Source organism: Callithrix jacchus, chromosome 1 (genome assembly GCF_049354715.1).
Source record: "Callithrix jacchus isolate 240 chromosome 1, calJac240_pri, whole genome shotgun sequence".
In the NCBI taxonomy this organism is placed as follows: Eukaryota; Metazoa; Chordata; class Mammalia; order Primates; family Cebidae; genus Callithrix; species Callithrix jacchus.
Window position 1 is genome coordinate 116,647,424 of NC_133502.1, and position 22,522 is coordinate 116,669,945.

At 35.1% G+C, this 22,522-nt stretch overlaps 1 protein-coding gene across 36 annotated transcripts in view; it reads right to left on the minus strand.

The window, feature by feature from the left end:
• PTPRD (protein tyrosine phosphatase receptor type D) overlaps window positions 1-22,522 on the minus strand; it is a 2,336,513-nt gene that overhangs the window by 1,882,891 nt on the left and 431,100 nt on the right. The gene's annotated exons all lie outside the window — the stretch shown is intronic.

The window sequence follows — 22,522 nt, forward strand, 5'->3', positions numbered from 1 at the left end:
AGTTAAAAAAAGTATACAGTATATGTTTGAAAAATGTTTGCTGCCTTTTGATAGCATTCATTATTTAAATAAAGGTTTTGGTGAATAGTGGAATTATGCCCACCTCTTTCCCTGGTAAGTACTCCATACTCTTAGTTTCTTCCCCATTTTATTTGTTGCTATCACCTCTCTTGTTCTGGTTTATAAAAAATTAATATGTGGGGGCAGAACAAGCAATATCTCTTCAGTAAGTCAAAGTGATAAATGGGAGGTTTTCTGATGATCAAATAAGAGAAGGCATGTGAAACCCTTGGTGTCCTATTTGACATAGAGAAAACTTGGCAATTTGCAGTAAGCTTTTTTATTCCTTTTCACACATCGCAGCTTAAGGGCAGGAAGACTTAAAGCACATGGAATAAAGGTGTATAACCACAGCAATACTTGTGAAAGTGAAAATTATTGCCACATTCATAACCTTTTGTGTAAAAAAGTAGACACCATATTTCCCAAGTCAAGGAGATTAATGTAATATGAACAACAGCATGAAAATGTAAAAATATATTTTTAAGAAATCTACCAGCTCTTTTCCAACACTATTATCAGAACGGTATTAAAGATGATCTCACTGTTAATCTTATAGAATGTGAAAATGTTTTCTGTATGAGGTCCCAGATGTTAGTGAACTCTGATTTCCTAAGATTTACTATATTTAATGAGAGTACACAAGGTGGTTTTCAACTACCATAATATATTTGAAGCCAAGAGAAGTAAATAAAAGGCACTAAACACGTGAAGCAATAATTTCAATGGTATTTTATATTTATAAATGATGCATAACCATTTATTACAATGAGATATTTACCTTCTGCTTTGAGGAGTCTTGTCACTACTCATGAAGGAAAGAGAGAAAGAAAATTAGCATTTATATCTTCCCTCCTTTGTGGTAAACTATCCTAGGCACTTCACATATATTAATTATCTCCGTTAATCCTCACATAATCCTTATGGAATGGCTGTTATCTGTATTTTACAAACACTGCCGGGAGACTTGATAACTTGTCTAATGTTACAAGGCTATTATGTGCAAGACAACAGTTAGAAAACAGGCTAATTTGACTCTAAAACCTGTGATTTTTAAATGTCAGTTATCATCTTTTTATATTTATAGTGCAGATTATAATTAATGTTTTAACATAAATTCACTGTAGAAGCAGGAGTTTTCTTTCCCTGTTCTTGTTACTCTTAAAATCTACATATGTGGGTTATGACCTAACTTGTTTCCTGTGAAGCATAGTAACCTTCTATCATAATATGATGCAGGAATAGATAATAAAACCTGCCATGTCTATTCCTTGTGGAGAAGGCAAGTGTTTAATGAAAAGCCTTCAGCATAAAAGATAAGAGTTTCCAGAGTGATTTCTAGCAGAGCCTTTTGTTTGTCAACATTTGAACATTATTCTCCAAAATAATGGCTCAGGTTATTAACAATTTCACTTGTATGCCAGAACATGCACAGTGATAGCAGATAGTTATGCTAGAAATAAACAACATTCTTTGTTATTGAGGGCAATATGAAAGTAAGGGACTCAACCTCAACAAACGTTTGATGCAATTCAGACTATTGGAAAAGTCAAACATAATTAAATCATCCTGAGAGTCAATTATTCTCCCACAGTTGGTCTATATGGAATGTAGCATTAATATTCTCTGCATAATTTGTGACTTTAAATATATATAATCAATCTTTTGCTTTTAATTTATTATTGTATAGATTAAACATTTTGCAATCTTGTTTACATGGGACCAATTTTCTCATTTGATTTCAGTTCTTAAATGACTAAAAGAAAAAGTAAGAAAAAAGCATTTTATCACATTAATGTAACACTTGCAATTTGATTTAACAATATGATAGATGAAAACATGAGGTTATTATAACACAATGCATTTGTCATCTTTTATGCATCCTCCCCTAAACAAAATTAACACTGAACCATTTCCAGCGAGGTTTCTAAAATGACTAGCCTTGCCAAGATAGGTTTTGGCTCATAAATAACATCAGTAGAAAAAAATAAAATCACTGAATGCTATAAAAATGCAGTATCAGGAATCACTAAAGTGTGAAACATTAAGTACACTACTCAAAATGGCATTCTCAAATGTATAAATTATTTAACCGTATGACAGAGCCTAGACTACTGTCACAAGATACAGAAAATTGACTTATCAGATTATTTTAACATCAGGGAAAGACTACTGCTAAAACAACAACAACAACAAAAACCACCAAAACTCTAAAATACTAGCATCCATGTTAAATAACTCCACAATTAGGAAACCTATTGACTTCACGATTTAATATATTTAGAAACCTCCATGATTAATGTTCTTGAGAGCAGTAACAGTCTTAAGATTCACAGATTATACCAGTAGAAAAAGTTATTTTGCTTTAATATTCACAGATCATACCAGGAGAGACAAGGTATTTTATTTTTTAAGTAATCAACATAAGAAAAACTCTATGCTGTTTTATTAAGCTTAAACAAATTTTTCTTGCTAATAATCCATAAATCCTCTTTAATTTTTTTAATAATTATTCTTTATTTGATTGTCTAAATTTTTTCTCTTTCATGGTTAAAATACTGTGTCTTTTTACACCTTTTTGTCTCTTATAGCACGCAACACAACCTCATGTATGAAATAAGATGAATAGATCAATCAGCTCTCTCACCCTTTTTTAAAACTAAATATAGAACAGCATTCGACTTCTATGCAGTTTACCGAAAACTGAGATGTAACCAATAGCATCTACACTTCCTACATATCTTTAGGATCCTGACTTTTACTATATTAGGAGCTTCCAAATTATCATCAATTTGTCATTTTTAGGAAGATCTCTCAACAAAAATTTACTTTAGAGTTTACTGGAGTTTATTAATTCTTTCTTTGGAATCCCAACTGGTCCCATCTAGTTACTGAGAGTTTTTAACTTGACCTTTAAAATTCCTTCCAGTTCTAACTTGCAGTGAGTATCTGTATGGCTGAAAACACCATTATTTCTGAAATAAAAACAGTAGGTACATTGCTCTTCAATGCTGAAAGTTTTCTCCCTTCTGCCATGAAGGAAAATCTGCCCTGGGGGTGGAACCAAGTGCAGCAGAGGCTCTCCACTTTAGAAAGATGCTCCTCCGCTTTCATCGGTTATTCTGCCACATCTGTAGAAATAAGTAGTTGTAGCTGACCTCAGGACTTCATCACCTCTCACTAGGATTGTGGCAAAGGTCCCCCAACTGGTCTAACCTGGTTCTCCTATTCATACTGTACAATCTGGCTAGAATTATCTTTCCTAAATGTAGTTTGGAGTTTGGTCACTTTATTCCACTTTTCAAAAATCGGTAGTTTTCTCGTTGTTTATGGACTCCATATTAAATTATTTAGCTTGACATCAAGAGGTCTCTACAAAAGAGGTCCAATGCATCTTTATGGCAACACTTGACTACACTATTTCTTCTCATGCTCAATATCTCTGCTGTCTAACATTATTTAACATTATTTGGAAAATCTATGGTATTTCATGCTAAGGTTATTTCATTTATGCAGTTTGTCCCAATCAGGAACACTATTCATCCTTTTCCTGCCAATTCTACTTATTTTCATTCATTTTATGGATATGGATTCAGTAAGTCAAATATCTTAATGATGTAATTGATTTATTAATTGAAAATAAGTATTAAAACATAACTAATGAAAGCATGATAATGGCATATCTTAACATTCTGTTAAATCTTAAATAATATACAAATTATTAGGAGTGAGAAATTACTAGTAAAGTAATCTGAATGAAAAATCCTTCACCACTTTTGGAATTCCACCTGAATCCTTTATAGCTGTCATTCCTAGATTTAATTTATAACATCTGAGAAACTTTTTTACTTTTTTGACTTTCCAAATCATTCAACTTAGTCTTCTTGGAAATAACTAGTTCTTTTCAATCATATTTTTTCATTTTTATAATATTTAGAGAAATAATATCATTTTTACAAGTAGAACTGTCATTCTCAACTCTGGGAATGGCAAGATATTTTGGAAAGCATGTATCTCAATGGGCAGTATTAGAAGCCATGGGTGTGCATGAGCATTCGCATGTCATTGGCACTGCATGGGAAGTTTTATTTAGAGAATGGGGACATAAGGTTCATCAGAAGCAAATAGGTTGATTAATTTTTATACTACAATATACCAGGTACTGTGAATACAAAAATTGTATTAGTTATTTATGAGGCAAAACAACCCCACAACTTGGAACTTGACACAATAACTGTATGATTCTGGAGGTTGGCAATTTAACTTGTTTTACCTGGGGTCACTCAGGCTGCTGTAATCATTTGAAGTAGATAGTGGCTAGTCTTAAAATGTAGGGTCTACAGAAAAAAGTTTCCATTACTTTTTTCTGCGTCCTGACTAAGAAAGAGAAAGTGCCTTGGCCACTCTCTTATTTGTCAGGTAGCACATCTAACTTCCATTGTGAGGATGTGCTGCAACCTCCCTTTATAACTTCCTCCCTTTATAATTGATTGCCCTGGAGTTCAGTGCATCTTTCTTTGGAATCCCAACCGTTCTCATCTAGGAAAGGGTTGGGCACTTCACTGTGGGAATTGCCCTGCTGTCACTTTTAGGGTGAAAAATTCTAACATGTTTTATTCAATTTTTACAACTTTCTTCTTGCTAATAATACATAAATGCTCTTTAAAAATTGTTCTTAATTTCATTGTCTGATCTTTTTTTCTTTCATAGTTAAAATGCTGTGTTTTTTACAGTTTTCTGTCTCCTATAGCAACACAGCATTGTGTGTGAAATAGGATGAATAGATGAATCAGCTCTCTTGCCCTTTTTTGAACCTGAATGCAGCACAGCATTTGACTATGTCAAATGCCATCTCTCAGCAGGAGGAAACATGTTCTTATACACATATGTCGAGTTGGTGCTGGCTGATGTTGGGTTGGTGCTGGCTGAGAGTTCAATATGCATGGGTCTTTTATCCTCAAGGAAGCCAGCCCAGAAATCCTTACATGGGGCTATCAGAGTAGAAAGAGTTAGGATTCAATGTGATATTATAAAACCTCTAAAGGCCCAACCTTAGGATTTCTGCAGCATTTTATAAGTTAAATTAAGTCACAAATCCAGCTCAGGTTCAACGGGATGGAGCAATGTATTCCACCCTTGGAAGAGGGCTAGTATCATTTTACTTCAAGAAAGGAGGTGTGCATGGGAGGAATTTGTAGCATGTTTTGCAATGTTCCACAACTAGCAGCAAGACATACATGAATCCTGCCCTCACAGAAAGCAATAAGGAATAAAAGCAAGCAAAAAAAAAAAAAAAAACAACAAGGGCTGTAACAAATATTTTAAAAGGGCAATTACAAGGCACTATAACAAAATGTAGAAGAAATACATCACTAAATTTTCTGAGAAATCAGAAAATTTTTTCTAGAAAAGTCATATATAAACCAAGACTCAAAGAAGGAGTAGGAGTTAGTCTGACAGATAATGAGGAAATGGGAGAGAGAGCTTTATGAATTAAAGGGACAGCAGGGCATGCATAAAGGCCTGGAAACAAAAGAGAGCATGGAAGAGAAAGCAAGAGGGTGTTCACTGCAAGGAACATCAGAAAATAGAGGTAAGAGATATAAAAAGAGGACACCAGAATCCAAAGAGCAGTGTCATCCGTTAAAGAGTTGAGCTCCGAGAATTGGGAGAAGCCGCTAACAGATTAGAAAAGTCAAAGTGGGTTCAGGCATGGTGGTTCTCGCCCGTAATCCCAGCACGTTGGGGTGCCGAGGTGGGTGGAGCACCTGAGGTGAGGAGTTCAGCCTGACCAATACGGTGAAACTCCCGGCTCTACAAAAAATTTAAAATTAGCTGAGCGTGGTGTGTGTGCCTGTAATCCCAGCCATTTGGGAGGCTGAGATAGGAGAAGTGCTTGAACCCAGGAGGCAGAGGTTGCCCAGTCAGCCGAGATCCAAGATCGCACCACGGTACTCCAGCATTCCAGCCTGAATGACAGAGGGAAACTCCAACAAAAAGAGAGTGAGAGAGAGACAATTTAAAGTAGGCCAGGCACAGTGACGCAGTCCTGTAATCCCAGCACTTTGGGAGGCTGAGGCAGGGGGATCACCTGAGGCCAGGAGTTTGAGACCAGCCTGGCCAACATGGCAAACCCCTCTGTCTACTAAAAATACAAAAATTAGCTGGATGTGGTGGTAGGTGCCTGTAATTCCACCTACTCGTGAGGCTGAGGCAGGAGAATCACTTGAACTATGAGGCAGAGGGTACAGTGAGCTGAGGTCACACCACTATAATCCAGTCTGTGTAACAAGAACGAAATTCAGTCTCAAAAGAAAAAAAAAATTAAATAAGTCAAAGTGATGTTAAGATCAGCATTTTAGAAAAACCACTCAAGATGTAGTTTGGAGCACAAAGTGAGGTTTATGAGTCTAGAAACAAAATAAGCAGACTACTGAAGTAATACAGAGGATATGGGGTTTATCAGCAGCCAGCAACCTTTCTGTCTTGAGCAGGCTCTAAGTAAATGTGAATCTAATTAAGGCACCAGCTAACTATTGTTACAGGGAATGGGAAATGCAATAACATAGTATAAGATCCTTTTATTTAGTAAATGGAAGACAAGTTACCAAAGGAGATTGGACCACTTCACTAATAATTGGCCTCTCAACTTTTTGGGTGCCAGTAATTACAAAAAAAAAAAAAAAAATAGGACTCAGACTGTTAATAACATCAGATTGAAAATTTAGGTGACACTTTTTCGTAAGTTATGCTCAACTGAATAAGAGAAAAAAGATATTTTACACATTTGGAGAATAAAAAGCTAGGGGTAAATTTAAATATAATTTTTACCTTTCATGAACCTCTTAATATCAGTGAATCAATTCCCTTAAAAACAAAGATAAAATATATATTCTCTTTTTTTCTTTTACAACCAATTTATAAGACTAATACAAACAATAGACATTGTTTTAAGTTTTAATTACTACTACAGCTATTAATACTAATATAGAAATTAAAGGGTTCCTGGAGGGGCTAATGCTATTTTATGCATTTAAAATTTAAAGAAGGAATTGTAAGGGTAAACAAGCTCAGCAGAACGAAAAAATGTCTGCAATTTCTACTCTTCCATAAATTTCTGCAACACATTCCAAAGTTTAGTTTTTTAAAAATAGAAAACCATCTCACACACAAACTCAGTTTTTAGATACCCCTATAATTTGTCTGTATTTCTCTCTTTCCCTGAAATGTCCATCAAAATGTCCTTGATCAGAGGGTTACTTAGTGACCCTCTCATTTCACTTCCTCTGCGAATCTTTCTATGATTTCCCCAGGCTCTTAGTGACTTCTGCAGTGTTCCTACAGTATTTTTTAAAAATGTACAACTGCAGTAGCAGTACTAGGAAGCATTTATTACATTGTTCTGATCTATTAGTTTATTTTTCTATTCTTCTCTATATGACTTCAGCAAAACTACTTAGATGTTTTCTTTTCATTAGTTTCTAGTAGAAATAGTGTATCAATGCAATATTTTGTGAATGGATACAGGAAGTTCCCAAGATATACTAAACAGTGTGTCTGCACAGCTGATGATGGTGGTTAGCAAATCACAGTTACGGATTGAATTACTGTGAATTGTTTTGTTGGTAATCAAATGAACACCTCAAGAACAATGGATAAAACAGCTAAGAATATGACCCTAGCCAAGGCCTGGGATACATATCTTATCATAACTGACCCGTTTGTGAATTTCAAAAGAAATTTTGTGCAAAGTATCAAGAGTAATGACCCTGAGGTTAAATAAGCTGGTGGCATTTTTATTTTTTAGTAGGCAGATATCCACAGCACTGTGAAAGGAGGTGAAGGTTTGTGGAGTGAATAAATGGAGCTCACTTAATTGCTTGTGATGTTACATAAAAACTGTGTAGCAGTTTCATATGGCTGCTATAACAAATTGCCACTCACTTGGTAGCTTAATACAATGGAAATTTATTAGTTCACAGTTCTGGAGGTCAGAACCCAGATGAGTATCACTGGGTAGAAGTCAAAGTATTGGCAAGGTCATGATTCAGAAAAAAACAAACAAATAAATAAATATTAAAATTAAAAAATAAAAAGAAGTCTGTTACATTTTAGCCTTACTGTTCCTTTCTTTAAATTACCTTATAGAAGCAGACCAACAACTTAGTGGTTTTAATAGGAAGATAATGATGCTGCTTAAAGCAAAATGTTTTCTGCACTATTCAAATGACTATTTTCTCAAATTGGATAAGATTTACATAGGAAGACTAGAGACATTGAACCTAGTCTTTTGTGTCCCTCACCACCTGCCAAATCCTAACCTTGCTCTCAGATTATGAAAACACATGCTTAGAAAGGAATAGCTCAGCTAGAGAGACATAAGCACTTTCTATGGATCCCAGTAGACATAAATAAGCTTAGCCTGAAACCAATGTTAATGAGGATTTCAGAATCACAAGAGCAAAATGGTACAATAGGGATGTGTGAGTCCATACTTACGATTCTAAGAAGGATAAGAGCCTAAAGCTTCCTAAGCAGGGAGACATCTACTTTATTTCTTAAGAGCTCTGTGAATTGAATTCCAAAAGCATCATAAAAGTGCTTTTTCTAATATTTACGTATTTTCCCTTTGCCTTATATAAAATTCAAATTTCCCTATTATAGTATAGGTCAATTTTGTTTCTTCTTCAGCAGGTATCTTCAACCAAAAATAGCTTTGTCAATTTCCAGAGATTTTTTTTTTTTTTTCAATTTCCTACTCCCTCCTTTATCAGTCTCCTCCCCTGTTAAATGATCTCTGGTCTTTAGAGACTCTATCATTGTCTTTTTATCGTTTTTTCCTTTTTAAACTTTTATGTAGTTTACATAATATTTTACATAGGTTACAGTTCCAGGTTGTTTTCCTGAAAATGTTTACTTCATTTATGACTTTCTAAACTTGACCTGAGGAAAAAATTCTGCTCAGACATCCCACCTAGATTGTGTTTAAAATCTAAAGCATCTGTGTGTGTTGGGGCTCGGATGGAGGAAGTAGAGTAGGTTCTCTTAAAGAAGTACAAACTTGCAGATTACCCATGAGAGGTCGAGAGTTAAATAAAGTAGGAGCATGGGAACATAGCAATTGTCAAAAGGCGAGCAAATGTAAAATTGGGGGTGGCGGGGAACCAACATATTTAAGTATTGGCAGTATTTTGTGAATGGATACAGGAATGAGGGTTGTTCCCAGTTTAAAATGTCAAGAGGTAGTGTTTCTGAATACATTCAGAAAGATTCTTTTCAGGATGCCAATAACCTGCTGCAAAATTTTTATGTCAGATTCTATTCACACTTCTTGTAGCAAAGGTTCTTCTATTTTGGGTAATATGCATGGTATCTACCAGGAGATTGAGGAAAGTAATTGAATATTTCAGATACACAAAGTAATATATTTTTAAACTACTTTAAATAATAAATAACTTGGCACTCGTATGGGCACTGAAAAAGAAAAAAGTTAAATTAAGAAAACATAGAATCACATGCTTTGTTAGATGCTCCAAAACACATTCCATTATAATTGTTAAAGTGATCGACTATTGCTGTGCTCAAAATTAGAACAAAGAAAGAAACCGAAAATTATCTTATTTACTGATGTTCACTTATTTCTTCAAAATACTTCTAAAATAAATGATAACATGCAAATATATACTCAGTATTCAAAGCAAGTACTTCAGCCAAAATACAATTTTGGAGGATTATAATCAGTCAGCAATATAATTTTTTTACAGTTTATCATTGATGCCTCTTCCCCTCATGCTTCTCTCTTTATCCTCTTTATTCTAGACTGTCCCTTATCAGAATTTACCCTAGTTAACTATCATTTTAGAAAATATCAAATAAATTACACAGCAACCAAATTAACTACCATTTGCTGAGCATATACTATATATGTATGTGTGTGTGTGTGTGTGTATATATATATATATATATATATATATATATAGCTATCTATACTCATTCATATTTTATAATTAACAGAATGGCTGTTAGAGATTATATAAGTATAAAATCAGAATTATTTATTGATTAGGAAACTGAGGCTGAAAGACATTAATTATTTGCAAAATCATACAACTGGTATATGTTCTAATTATCCTATTCTGGTTCAATCTGTTAACACAGGAACCGACCTCATACTCACTTCAGCCATGTCACATAAGCTAATAGGAGCACTATGACTTATTTCTCTTATGTAGAACTAAATCTAAAAATACTTCCTACACAATTACATTGGTTACAATGTTCAAAGAACTTGAACATTAAAGAGAATATGAAAGTATTTTTCTATATATTAATAATTTTCTAGTTCCATTGATTATGACAGTTGACATTTACTAAAGGCTTATAGTATTTCAAACACTCTTCTATACTTTTGAGGGATCATTTCCTTTCACAGTCACAACTCTAACTCTAATGAGATGTTATATTAGTTAGACTTAAGTTCAGCAGTGACTGACAGAAGAAAAAAATAACAAGAATTTTTATTTAAAAACTTATTTTCCTTTTTTTTTTTTTTTTTTTTTTTTTTGCAGACAGTCTTGCTGTGTTGCCCAGGCTGGAGTACAGTGGCATGATCTCAGCTTACTGCAACCTCCACCTCTCTGGTTCAAGAGATTCTCCTGCCTTAGCCTCCCAAGTAACTGGGACTACAGGCCCCCACCACCACACCTGGCTAATTTTTTGTTTGTTTGTTTGCATTTTTAGTAGAGACAGGGTTTCACTATGTTGTCCAGACTGGTCTTGAATTCCTGACCTCATGATGCACCTGCCTCAGTCACCCAGAGCGCTGGGATTATAGGTGTGAGCCACCATGCCACCATGCCCAGCCTATTTCCCTTTTAAGTAAATATCTGGGTAGGTAGTCTGAGAATAGTCTCATGTGAAAGACCCTGGTCCCAGAAACTGGTACATACTTGCCACATCTCATTGGCTAGAAAACAGTCACATGGACAAGGTAACAGCAAACAGGTTAGAAAATGCAATCTTGATTATAAGAGGCCATTTAACCATGTAAAATTGAGAGTTCTAACAAAATAAAAGGCAAGAATTTTGAGAAAAACTAACTGCAGTCTCTAAGTATGCGGGCTCAATTATTATCCTCCTTTTGTGAATAAGGAAAGTGAGGCATAGAGACATTAAGGCTCATGCCTGGCATTGTACAATATTCCTTTCAGTTTTTATTCATTCTGTTAAAAATACTTGTTGAAAGCTCAACTTAAGTATAAGGTATAATTTATCCCTCTGTCTTCCAACCATCTATTTTTCACCGGCACCAAAAATAATTCAAGGTCATTTGCAAAGATGGATATGGTACCAAATAAGATTTAAAAATATATATAAAGCAATGAAGAAGTCATGGAGAAGGGTGGGGGAGACGAAGCCAGAAATAATTTAATTACAAAAATTAAGCTATGTTCCACATAAGATTCTAGTCAGAAATAAAAACAGACACACTTGATGTATCTACCAATATGGGTGAATCATAAAAGCATTATATTGAGTAAAAGCAGACAGACACAAGAGACTACGCCTTGTATGACTACATTTGTACTACCTTGCTGAAAGGCAAATCAGTGATACAAGTGAAATCAGTGATTTTCAAGGACTGGAAGTGGAGGAGGGTGATTGCCTACAGAAAGGCAAAAAAGAACTCTATGGGGGGATGAACATACTTCATAACTAGTTTGTGGTAGCTCTTTCTATAAACTTATGGAAAAATACGACTCTACACACATGAAAAATCATTGAATTATATATCTAAACAGTATGAACTCTATTGTACATAAGTAATGTTTTCATAATATGATATAAAGTATAATATCTTGCAACATTATTTAGCTGAGAATCACCATTTACCTCTGAGTTTTTATAAATTCTGTGTAGAGATTGACATATAATCAGTTACAAGATCTTTGATGTAACCAATAAGAGGACCTCACTCAAAATGTTTTATTTTGAATATTAAATTTGTCAACATACATATAAAGTGCTTTGAAAACACTTGGCACAAATTAAGTGCCAGCAGTATTAGTTGCCACTACTATGACTCTTAAATTACATTCTTAGGTCACCTGAATATTCCTCAAAAGAGAAAATGTTACGTAACACGTCTCTGTGTGGACTCTGGGTACTCTTTTAATGACTTATCACTTCCTACAAGCAAAGACAGCAACCATCAATCTATTATAGTAAGATGATAAATTAGTATTAAATTTGTACTCTCTCTACATATATATATTTATAAACAAAGAAATTTAATTGACTCATAGTTCCACATGGCTGGGGAAGCCTTAGAAAACTTACTATCATGGCAAAAGGAAAATCAGGCCCTTTCCTCAGAAGGCAGAAGGAGAGAGTATGAGTGTGTAAAGGAGGAACTGTCAAACACTTATAGAACCATCAGATCTCATGGGAACTCACTCACTATCATGAGAATAGCGAGGGAAAACCGCCCCCCATGATACAATCACCTCCCACCAGGTCCCTCCCTCAACATGTGGGGATGATGGGGATTACAATTCAAGATGAGATTTGGGTAGGGACACAGTCAAATTACATCACTAATGTTATGAAGGGCCCCCAAATCATGAGGAGGCTGCTGCAGATTACAAAGAAGTAGCAAAACTGACCCAGGGAAACCCACTTTGATATGAATAGAATGAATCCTCCTCGATTCCAAAATAATTGTTAACTTCTAGGCCAAAATTATTTGTCCTAAGGTACACTCTATTTTTCTAAAATTGGTGATATTGGCATTAGAATTTTGATTCCAATGAAGACTATAACACCTATGAAAGATCTTAAGATTTATACAGTCATTACCAAACTAAAATTTATGATGAATCATGCACTATAATAAATGCTTCAGCAAAAGCTATGTGGCATAAGAGAGGTTATCCACTACAGCAGGATAGGCTGTAAGAAGTTTTTCTTTTTTTATTGCATTTTAGGTTTTGGGGTACATGTGGAGAACATGCAAGATGGTTGCATAGGTACACACATGGCAGTGTGATTTGCTGCCTTCCTCCCCATCACCTGTATCTGACATTTCTCCCATGCTATCTCTCCCCAACTCCCCACCCCCTCACTGTCCCTCCCATATTTCCCCCCTGAGAGACCCCAGTGTGTGATGCTCCCCTCCCTCTGTGCATGTGTTCTCATTGTTCAACACCCTCCTATGAGTGAGAACATGTAGTGTTTGATTTTCTGTTCTTCTGTCAGTTTGCTGAGACTTATGGTTTCCAGGATCACCCATGTCCCTACAAAGGACACAAATGCATCATTTTTGATGGCTGCATAGTATTCCATGGTGTATATGGGCCACATTTTCCCTGTCCAGTCTATCATAGATGGGCATTTGGGTTAGTTCCAGGTCTTTGCTATTGTAAACAGTGCTGCAATGAACATTCATGTGCATATGTCATTATAGTAGAATGATTTATAATCCTTTGGGTATATACTCAGTAATGGGATTGCCAGGTCAAATGGAATTTCTATTTCTAGGTCCTTGAGGAAGCGCCACACTGTCTTCCACAATGATTGAACTAATTTACACTCCCACCAACAGTAAAAGTGTTCCTATTTCTCCACATCCTCTCCAGCATCTGTTTTCTCCGGATTTTTTAATGACCGCCATTCTAACTGGCATGAGATGGTATTTTAATGTGGTTTTGATTTGCATTTCTCTAATGACCAGTGACGATGAGCATTTTTTCATATGTTTGTTGGCTTCATATATGTCTTCTTTTGAAAAGTGTCTGTTCATATCCTTTGCCCACTTTTGAATGGGCTTGTTTGTTTTTTTTCTTGTAAATCTGTTTGAGTTCTTTGTACATTCTGGATATCAGCCCTTTGTCAGATGGGTAAACTGCAAAAATTTTTTCCCATTCTATTGGTTGCCGACTCACTCTAATGACTGTTTCTTTTGCTGTGCAGAAGCTGTGGAGTTTAATTAGGTCCCATTTGTCTATTTTGGCTTTTGATGCCAATGCTTTTGGTGTTTTGGTCATGAAGTCCTTGCCTATGCCTATTTTCTGAAAGGTTTTGCCTAGATTTTCTTCTAGGGTTTTTATGGTGTTAGGAGTTATGTTTAAGTCTTGAATCCATCTGGAGATAATTTTAGTGTAAGGTGTCAGGAAGGGGTCCAGTTTCCGCTTTCTGCACATGGCTAGCCAAAATTTGCAGTATATTTAAAGGAATTGCCTTCAATGGAAAATACATATAAAAAATGAGAATAATTCAATCCAACGATCTGAATAAAATACATCATGGCAGGCATATTTACATCAGGGTTAAAATATACATGAAACAAACAAACATAGTAGAGTGGATCGAATGTTTGCTTCCCCTGAGAATTTACAGGTCAGCATTACAATCTGTGAGGTGATAGCGTTAAGATATGGGGTCATTAGGAAGTCATTAGGCCATAAGAGCTCCTCCATTATGAATGAGATTAGTGTTTTTATAAATGAAGCTGCAGAGAGATCCCTTGCCCTCTGCTATGTGAGGTTACAGTGAGAAGATGGTTCTCAGTGAGCAAAGAAGAGGGCCCTCATCAGAACCTGACCATGCTGGAATGCTGATCTCAGATTTTCAGTCCCCAGAACGATGAGAAGTATATTTCTGTTCTTTATAAGCCCCGTTGTTTATGCTGTTTTGTTTTAGACATCTGAATGAACTAAGATGCACAGGACTAGAAATAAAACTTCATCATGTTGCCAAACAGTCAAGACTTTGAAGTTGAAAGACTGGCACTATACCTCCCATCCCACCACTCCCTTTGGCTCTAGCCTGACCTTTCCTCTTTTGATGCATTCCATTTAAAGTAACTTACTTTTACTTTGGATAACAGGGAGACTCTATTTATAAAGTTAGTCAGTGAGAAAGCTGGGTGGGAATTAAACTCAGTTTAAGATATGACAGCAGCCATGTATACAGAGGATATTAATCGATTCCGACAGAATAGGGATATGAGACCATTCCCTTTAGTAGAATTGCATTCCTTTCTTTGAGAGGGCAGTAAAAACTTTGCTTGAACAATTCAACAGGAGGCATTACCCTCTATACAATTTTTTTTTTAGATGGAGTTTTGCTCTTGTTGCCCAGGCTGAAGTGCAGTGGCATGATCTTGGTTCACCGCAACCTCCACCTCCCAGGTTCAAGGGATTCTCCTGCCTCAACCTCCCCAGTAGCTGGGATTACAGGCTTGTGCCACCACACTCAGCTAATTTTTTATTTTTAGTAGAGGTGGGGTTTCTCCATGTGGGTTAGGCTGGTCTCGAACTCCCAATCTCAGATGATCCACCTGCCTTGGCCTCCCAATGTTCTGGGATTACAGGAGAGAGCCACCAACAAAAAAAATCTATATAATTTTACCATATTTTTCCTTTTAACAAATTCATGCTTTACATATAACAGGTAATTATATCTCTATAAGAAATAAAAGGTATGTTATGACTGTCTTTATATGGTAGAAATCAGCCCTTTGAAAGAGTCAGTGGTCTTGTATAACACAATTAGGCACAAACAGATACAGGAATTAAAGAATGTGTTTCACCAGTAGGTAGTCTTTGCTATGGTAGAAGCTTCAGAAAAAGTAGAGGCGTGAATGCTGATATGGGACAGCTGAGACATGCAGTTAAGAAGACTTTTTCTTCAGTGGCCTGGTAGGCCATGGGAGGACTGGGTCTGTAAGGCAGTTTCAGAGGAGAAAATGAACAGAGAAGTAAGTAGAGAAAAGAACAAACACTCAGATAAGTAAGCAAAGACCCAAAAAATAGCATTCAGATAAAGCTGATGGCGTCTCAGAATCCTAACAAAATGTGACTGAAAACTTCTGTGAAGTTAAGCCATGCTTCCTAACCTCAAAAGGTTTCTGAACATTGAAATTATTTCCCACCTAGAGATAATTTAATCTTTTAAACTTATTTCTTCTATACATATAGTTTTTAAAAGCTTCTCGATTGAATACAAGAATACCTTTTTTTAAAATACCTATCTTACATTAAAATTAGCACTTTCATATTGCACGTATATTGATACCCATTGTTTTCCTTAAAAAGAAAAATATTTTTAGGGATTAACTTAATGCAAATTAAACCTATAAGAAAAACTAACAGCAAGAATGCATCTCAAAGAAATGCGTTACTGTATAGTTAAGGGGAAAGAATAGGTACAGTACAATAATTTTAACAGTACTAATACTGACAGGTCAGAGTACATGCTGTGAAAAAAAAGGAGTAGTGGTCAGGCATGAATGATAGTGCCTGAAAGGAAGATAGAGTTCAGCAGCGTCTTACAACCAATGGCCAAGTATGAGCAGCAGTAACAAATGGAGTACAGTAATAGAAGCTGAAAGTTGCAATGATTGCCTGAAGAGGTGGATCAAAAAAAGATTCACAGGACATTTGATGCCTGAAGGCATTAGCATTATGGGCATAATTGGAAAAAATGAGAAGCAAAATCCATTACAGAACTGTTAGAGGCAAGGACAAATGTAACATTGAAAGGATAAAATGAAATTTCATTTTTACTGATGGTGCTTAATCAAAACTTTGGAAGCAGATAAACAACTAAAAAGGTACTTAATATTATACCTATTCTGCAGTAGATTAATAAGCTGGTTTAGTTCTCAAAGATAGAAAAAAATGAATTCATTATGCCCAGTGATAATTTATTTTATCATATAGCAATATGTTTCTAAAATTGGCTTGAATATTATCATTGCAAATGTATGAGATGAGACTTATATTTAATTGCTCATTTTATACAAGTTGACAATAAAAAGACACATGTTACAGAGGGTTAAGGGTCACTATTTTTCAGAATTGTCCTTTTAAGCTTTGAATGCTTCAACTTTCCTAAGTGATGTTCACAGAGTTAAGAAAAGACAATCCATAACGTTGGCAAAAGATACCTACACAGAAATTTCTTTTTCCTAATTCTTTCCAATTTTTGTTTTCTTCAGGCTTTCAAATCCTCTTTCATGGTATAGAAGAGAGATTACATTCTGGCACTTCTTAAGAGTGGATGCAGTGCTCACAATATGCTCTATTCGAACTGATTCTTATTTATTTTATAATTTGTATCTCCTTGTATATTTGTTAAAAATCAATATATGATCTAAGGCATCCTATTTCTTACCATAATTATTTAGTGTATAGTTAGTTCTTTCTAACATATGACAATTATCACTGAGAAATCAGATTTTCACTCTTCTCACCCCTACAAATAATCTACATATAATGATAGCAGAAACTTGTCCACAATCAGTATCGACAGATGAATGTTTATGAGCAGTCTGACATTATTCACATGATACTTGCCCACCTCTGTCCTTTATTCTATCAGGAAAGCTTTAGGCATCAGACACTATTGTTTTATCTTCTAATCAAAACAGGGACCAGGAAATAGAAACTGAGAACCAACTATGTGTCAAAAAATGGGTGAGGGCTCTGTACAGATCATCTTATTTATTTCTCTTAATCACCTAGGAAGTTAATATTGTATTATCCTTATTTTTCATATGTGGATAATATAATATTTATTACTTAAGAATAGATACTAAATACCTTCCCTTAATACACAAAGCCATTAAGGAGCAAATCTGAATTTCTAACCCACCTGAGTCTGATTTCAAAGCCTGGATCCACCAGATCATTTTGCACATTGGTCCCTGTTTTTGATCTCCTATCTTTCCAACAAAACTATGAACATTGACATCATTAAAGTAAAAAGGTAGAGGCAATACCAACATTACTACTACTTAATACAAGCACACATGCACACACACGTGCACACACACATATCCTTCATACTGCGGAAATAACAAATATATTTCAAGGATTATTTTAAGTTAGAATTAAAATACAATAATTTATTCTAGCATAATAAGATTTTTTTACTGTTTTTCTTCTGGTATAGATGTATAAAAATTTTACATCATGTAATATTAGTGATCAACACATTGTATGACATGCAATGTCTACTTCTGAACTCTTGAAAGGCTCATGCTTTCTTTTACCTCCTTCTCAAGTGTTTCAGTAATTTACCTCTTTGATGTAATGCTAATTAACAAAGAGACTAAGAAAAATTGTCTTTCTACATATCTATCCATCTATTTTTTAACTCTGTTTCCATAGACTGTTAGGCTGACTGGTAACATGTATATCAGTGGTTCTCAACTGGGAATTATTTTTTCCACCCCAGGGCAAATTTGGTAATATTTGTAGATGTTTTTTATTGTCATGACTTTGGAGGAGAGAAGGAAGATGCTATTGACAGCTTACAGAGGCCAGGAATACTGCTAAACATTAAACAAGGCGTAAGACAATCCCCAACAACAAAGAATTATCTAGGCCAAAATGTGAATAGTGCAGCTGAAAAACCAAATGCTAATGCTTACATCATTTTAGAAGGATAAGACGATGTGATTAACTTTCATGGCTATCTGGTTACAACAAATGAAACAGATTAATAGAGCTTTCTCAAGAAGGCAAATAAGCAGAATCACAAAGACATATTCCCAAGGGAAGTTATTGCAGAAGGGACTTTAGAGGGTGTTTGTAAACAGTTACAGCCATGTAGAGGAAGGGGGTGAAAAATATTTGCAGAATGTTACAGCTAAGACACTAATTTGTTCAATTTATCGGTAGAATTTTACATGAGAAAAAAGTAAATAGAAATTATTGCCAATTGAAAACATCTAGCATATTTGCAGAAATGGTTGTAAAAGACTAAGAAGAACCAGAAAACTAAGTAACTTTTCCTTTTAATTTTTGATAAATTAAAACAAGCTTGCATTTATTAATCATCAGTTATTGGCACCTAGAAATAAAAGACACAACTTATGTACTCAAAGAGCTAATTTGATAGGGAGGGAGACATTACAATTATTCTAAAGCATAATGAATAATTATATACAATGGTGATTTATGCCCTGAGGTCATTCAAGTTAATAGGTTGAGACTACCTGAGGAGGAGCCGAAAGGCAGTTCTCGTGAGAATCAACACTATGTATATGGAAAAGAGTTGAAAGATAGCCTGGAATCCTGAGAGAACTAAGCTCAGGTGGCATGGCTAAGAACATATAACAGAGAGGCATAAAAAGGGCAAATATCAGATGATCATAGCCTTGGACTTACAAAACGTTTGGAGTTATAAAAATGGTATACATAATGGCACATATGACTCTTGCTTGGAAAAGACAGTGCAGTGTAATGGTTGAAAGAAAACAGTACATACTCTTATCCTTCTGTGAAGGAAATAATTTCAACGTGGAACATTTGGAGGAAACACAGTATAAAAAGCCATAAGAGTGTGAAACTTGGATTTAGAAAATTTGATGATAAGATAAAGTCACTTAAAAGAAATATGTACAAACGTGTTAGTTACGGCATTAGTTATAATGATAAAAAATGGTTTTCAAAAGTTGAAAAAAATCTATCCAAATATAAATTGGCATGATTAAAGTCCTTCAACATTGGCAAGTGTTTAAAGCATAGTTCTTGCTAGATAAATAAAACAAATTACAAATGATTTTGTTATATAATGCCATTTTGGGATAAAATGTAATGTGCTATGTATGCATAGGAGCACATTTAATTGCCTCTTTAAAGCTGAATAATACTCCATTAAATATATGTGCATATGTGTGTGTGTGTGTGTAAATTTTCTCTATTTTATCTGTTGATGGACATTGAGTGTGCTTCCATATCTTAGGTATTGTGAATAATGCAAGGTGCTGGATATGTTCATTAACTTGATTTAATAATTCCACAAAGCAAACATATATCAAAGTATCACACTGTATCCCATGACTGTATGAGATTATGATTTGTCAACTATAAGTAACATGTTTAAAAACAAAAAAATAAATGCATTGAAAATACACCAAAATCTTATTTTTGAAATAAGAAATCGTAACAGTTGTTAAATTTTCAGTAAACTTAGTGCTTTTTTCTTTTTTCCATTGTGTTTTCCTTGTTCTCCAAGTTTTCTACATGGATCAGGCCACTTCTGAATTATTGATTTCAATTAATGGTCAACATGTTTTCAATATATTTTGACCAGTTGATGATCATTCTGATGAAAGAAATAAGAACAGCGAGAAAACTAGATTTGTTTTCAAACAGAGGCTGTTTAGGCAGAGAAAGAGAAGCTCGATGTAGAAAATGGTAGCTGCTCTCAAATTTCTACAGTGCTTTTATATTCAAAGCAATGTAGTAAAATGTATGCTGCTCCTGAGAACAGAACCATAGCCTCCAATAGAGAGCTTACACAAAGAGAGCTTTGGCTTATTACAAAAATAACATTCTAATAATACTGTCATAGCATCCTCAGATTTCTTGGAAAGCAGGAGTGTCTCTACAACCAGAAGTTTCAAACAGAGGCTACTGACCCTCTGCCTGTAATATTATTGCACAGATTCCAGCTTCTTAGGGGAATAGAATTGAGATAGTCTTAGTCTAAGATGCTTTTCCCACTTCCAAATGCTACTGTAAGTACAGAACTGGCATTAAAAAGGATACTAAATAAAATGAAAAAAATAACTTTGCATTTCTTTATTTAGCTGCCATTATTATTTGCATTTCTTTTTACAAAATGTGCATTTCTTCAAACTGTCCTTTGACTGCATGACTTAAATTGTCATGTAGGGAGTTAAAAAGGCTGTCTTGAGGGGTGCTTCAAATGTCATAGCACCTGGCTGCCTACTTATAAAGATTCATATGGGTATATGTATGCGCCAGTGAAAAGTTAACATGTGCTAATTATGTGTCAATGTATGATGCAGTTTGATCTTTCACAAGCATCCTAACCCAAAACTTAAAAGAGACAGAAAGCGCTCGATCTCCATCCCTCTCCCTCTCTGCTGTCTGCCAGTGTGAAGATACAAGAAAAAGAAGTCCAAGGTAGTAGGTGCTAACCAGGAAGTAGGTCCTTACCAGACACTGAATCTAGGGGTACCTTGACCTTGGACCACCCAACCTCCAGAACTATGAGAAATAATTTCTGTTGTTTAAGCCACCCAGACAATGGTATTCTGTTATATCTATATCTTATACATAGATATAGATACAGATAAGATATAAATTATAGTTGGATATACTTGTAATTCTCTTGATGTACTAGAGTGGAGGGACACTGTGGATTTCCATCCAAGGGAGTTCCTGAGATATCAGTTCCTGTTTACTGTCTTCCCTCTTTTTTATGTGGATTGTGAGTTTCTGCAAAGAAGTGACCATGTGATTTTGGTTTTTACCTGATAGCTTGTTGAATAGCACACAGGAAGCACTCAATAAATCATTGATGTATAAATTGAAAGCTGCTTAAAATTAATTAGCTTTCCTGGAGTTCACAAGAAAATAAACCTAACACTAGCTAACACCAGCTGTTACAGGTATTTTACACTACAGTTGTCAACTGTGGCTACACACGAGGATATTTGGTAGAGATTTGGTAAAGTATCATTGATGAAAATTCCACACTCAAATTTTGAAGCAGAAACTCCAGTGTAGAGCATAAGGCATTTATATTTTAATAGATTTATCAGTCACTCTGGTAATTTTGTGGTTTTAGAATCAGTTCTGTTCATAGCCATATGCTCACAAACAAGGGGCTAGATAAGCTCTCTGGATCCAGGATTTCATCATTTATTACACTATTCCAAGAAATATAGATCCTTAATTGGGCCAATTCTGCTTCTTCCTACTAAAAATTATCTTTAGTGCACGCGCATACCTAAAATGGAAAAGAATTGCCTTTGTGTATGTCTGTGACAGATACAGAACCATTCTAAATTACAAATGTCTCAGCCTAGTCTGGTAATAACATATAATTAAAATAAATGAGTTCATCCTAAGTTATTAGATCAAATTGTGATTTTGCTAACCCATAAATTATGAAAATTGAAGAAAACAAATTTGCAGGGGCAAAGTTTAAGCTAAATCCTATTATCTCTATCTCTGCCTCAACTTTGTCAGGATGTGATGGCAGAATCTGTGAATCAGATGCATGTTTTTCCTCCCCCACTCCCCAATAGTGAAAAAAGAAAACAGCTTCTAATTTTTTTTTGCCCAATCTGTCAGCTTGTGCCACTGCTGCTAAATCATTGGCTTTCTCAATGCTCTCCTGGTAACCTTCCCATGCCTTAATTTTGAAGGAGTTGACCTCTATGAGATTTGAATGTTCTTCCCTCCTTTTCCCAATCACTCAGTTTTTCAGTGCGAGCAGCAAACTGTCAGATTTCCCCCGCTACATGAAAATCTCTTTGAGTTTGCTTCCTTCTGTGTGTTCTGAAAAAAACCAATGCGGTCTTGGTCAACTCTGTCTCAGAGTATCCATTCCACACCATGACACTTTATAATACTAGAGAATGGAATTATTGATTTTGAAAAATCCTCTAAATACATCAAAAGCTAGATATTTC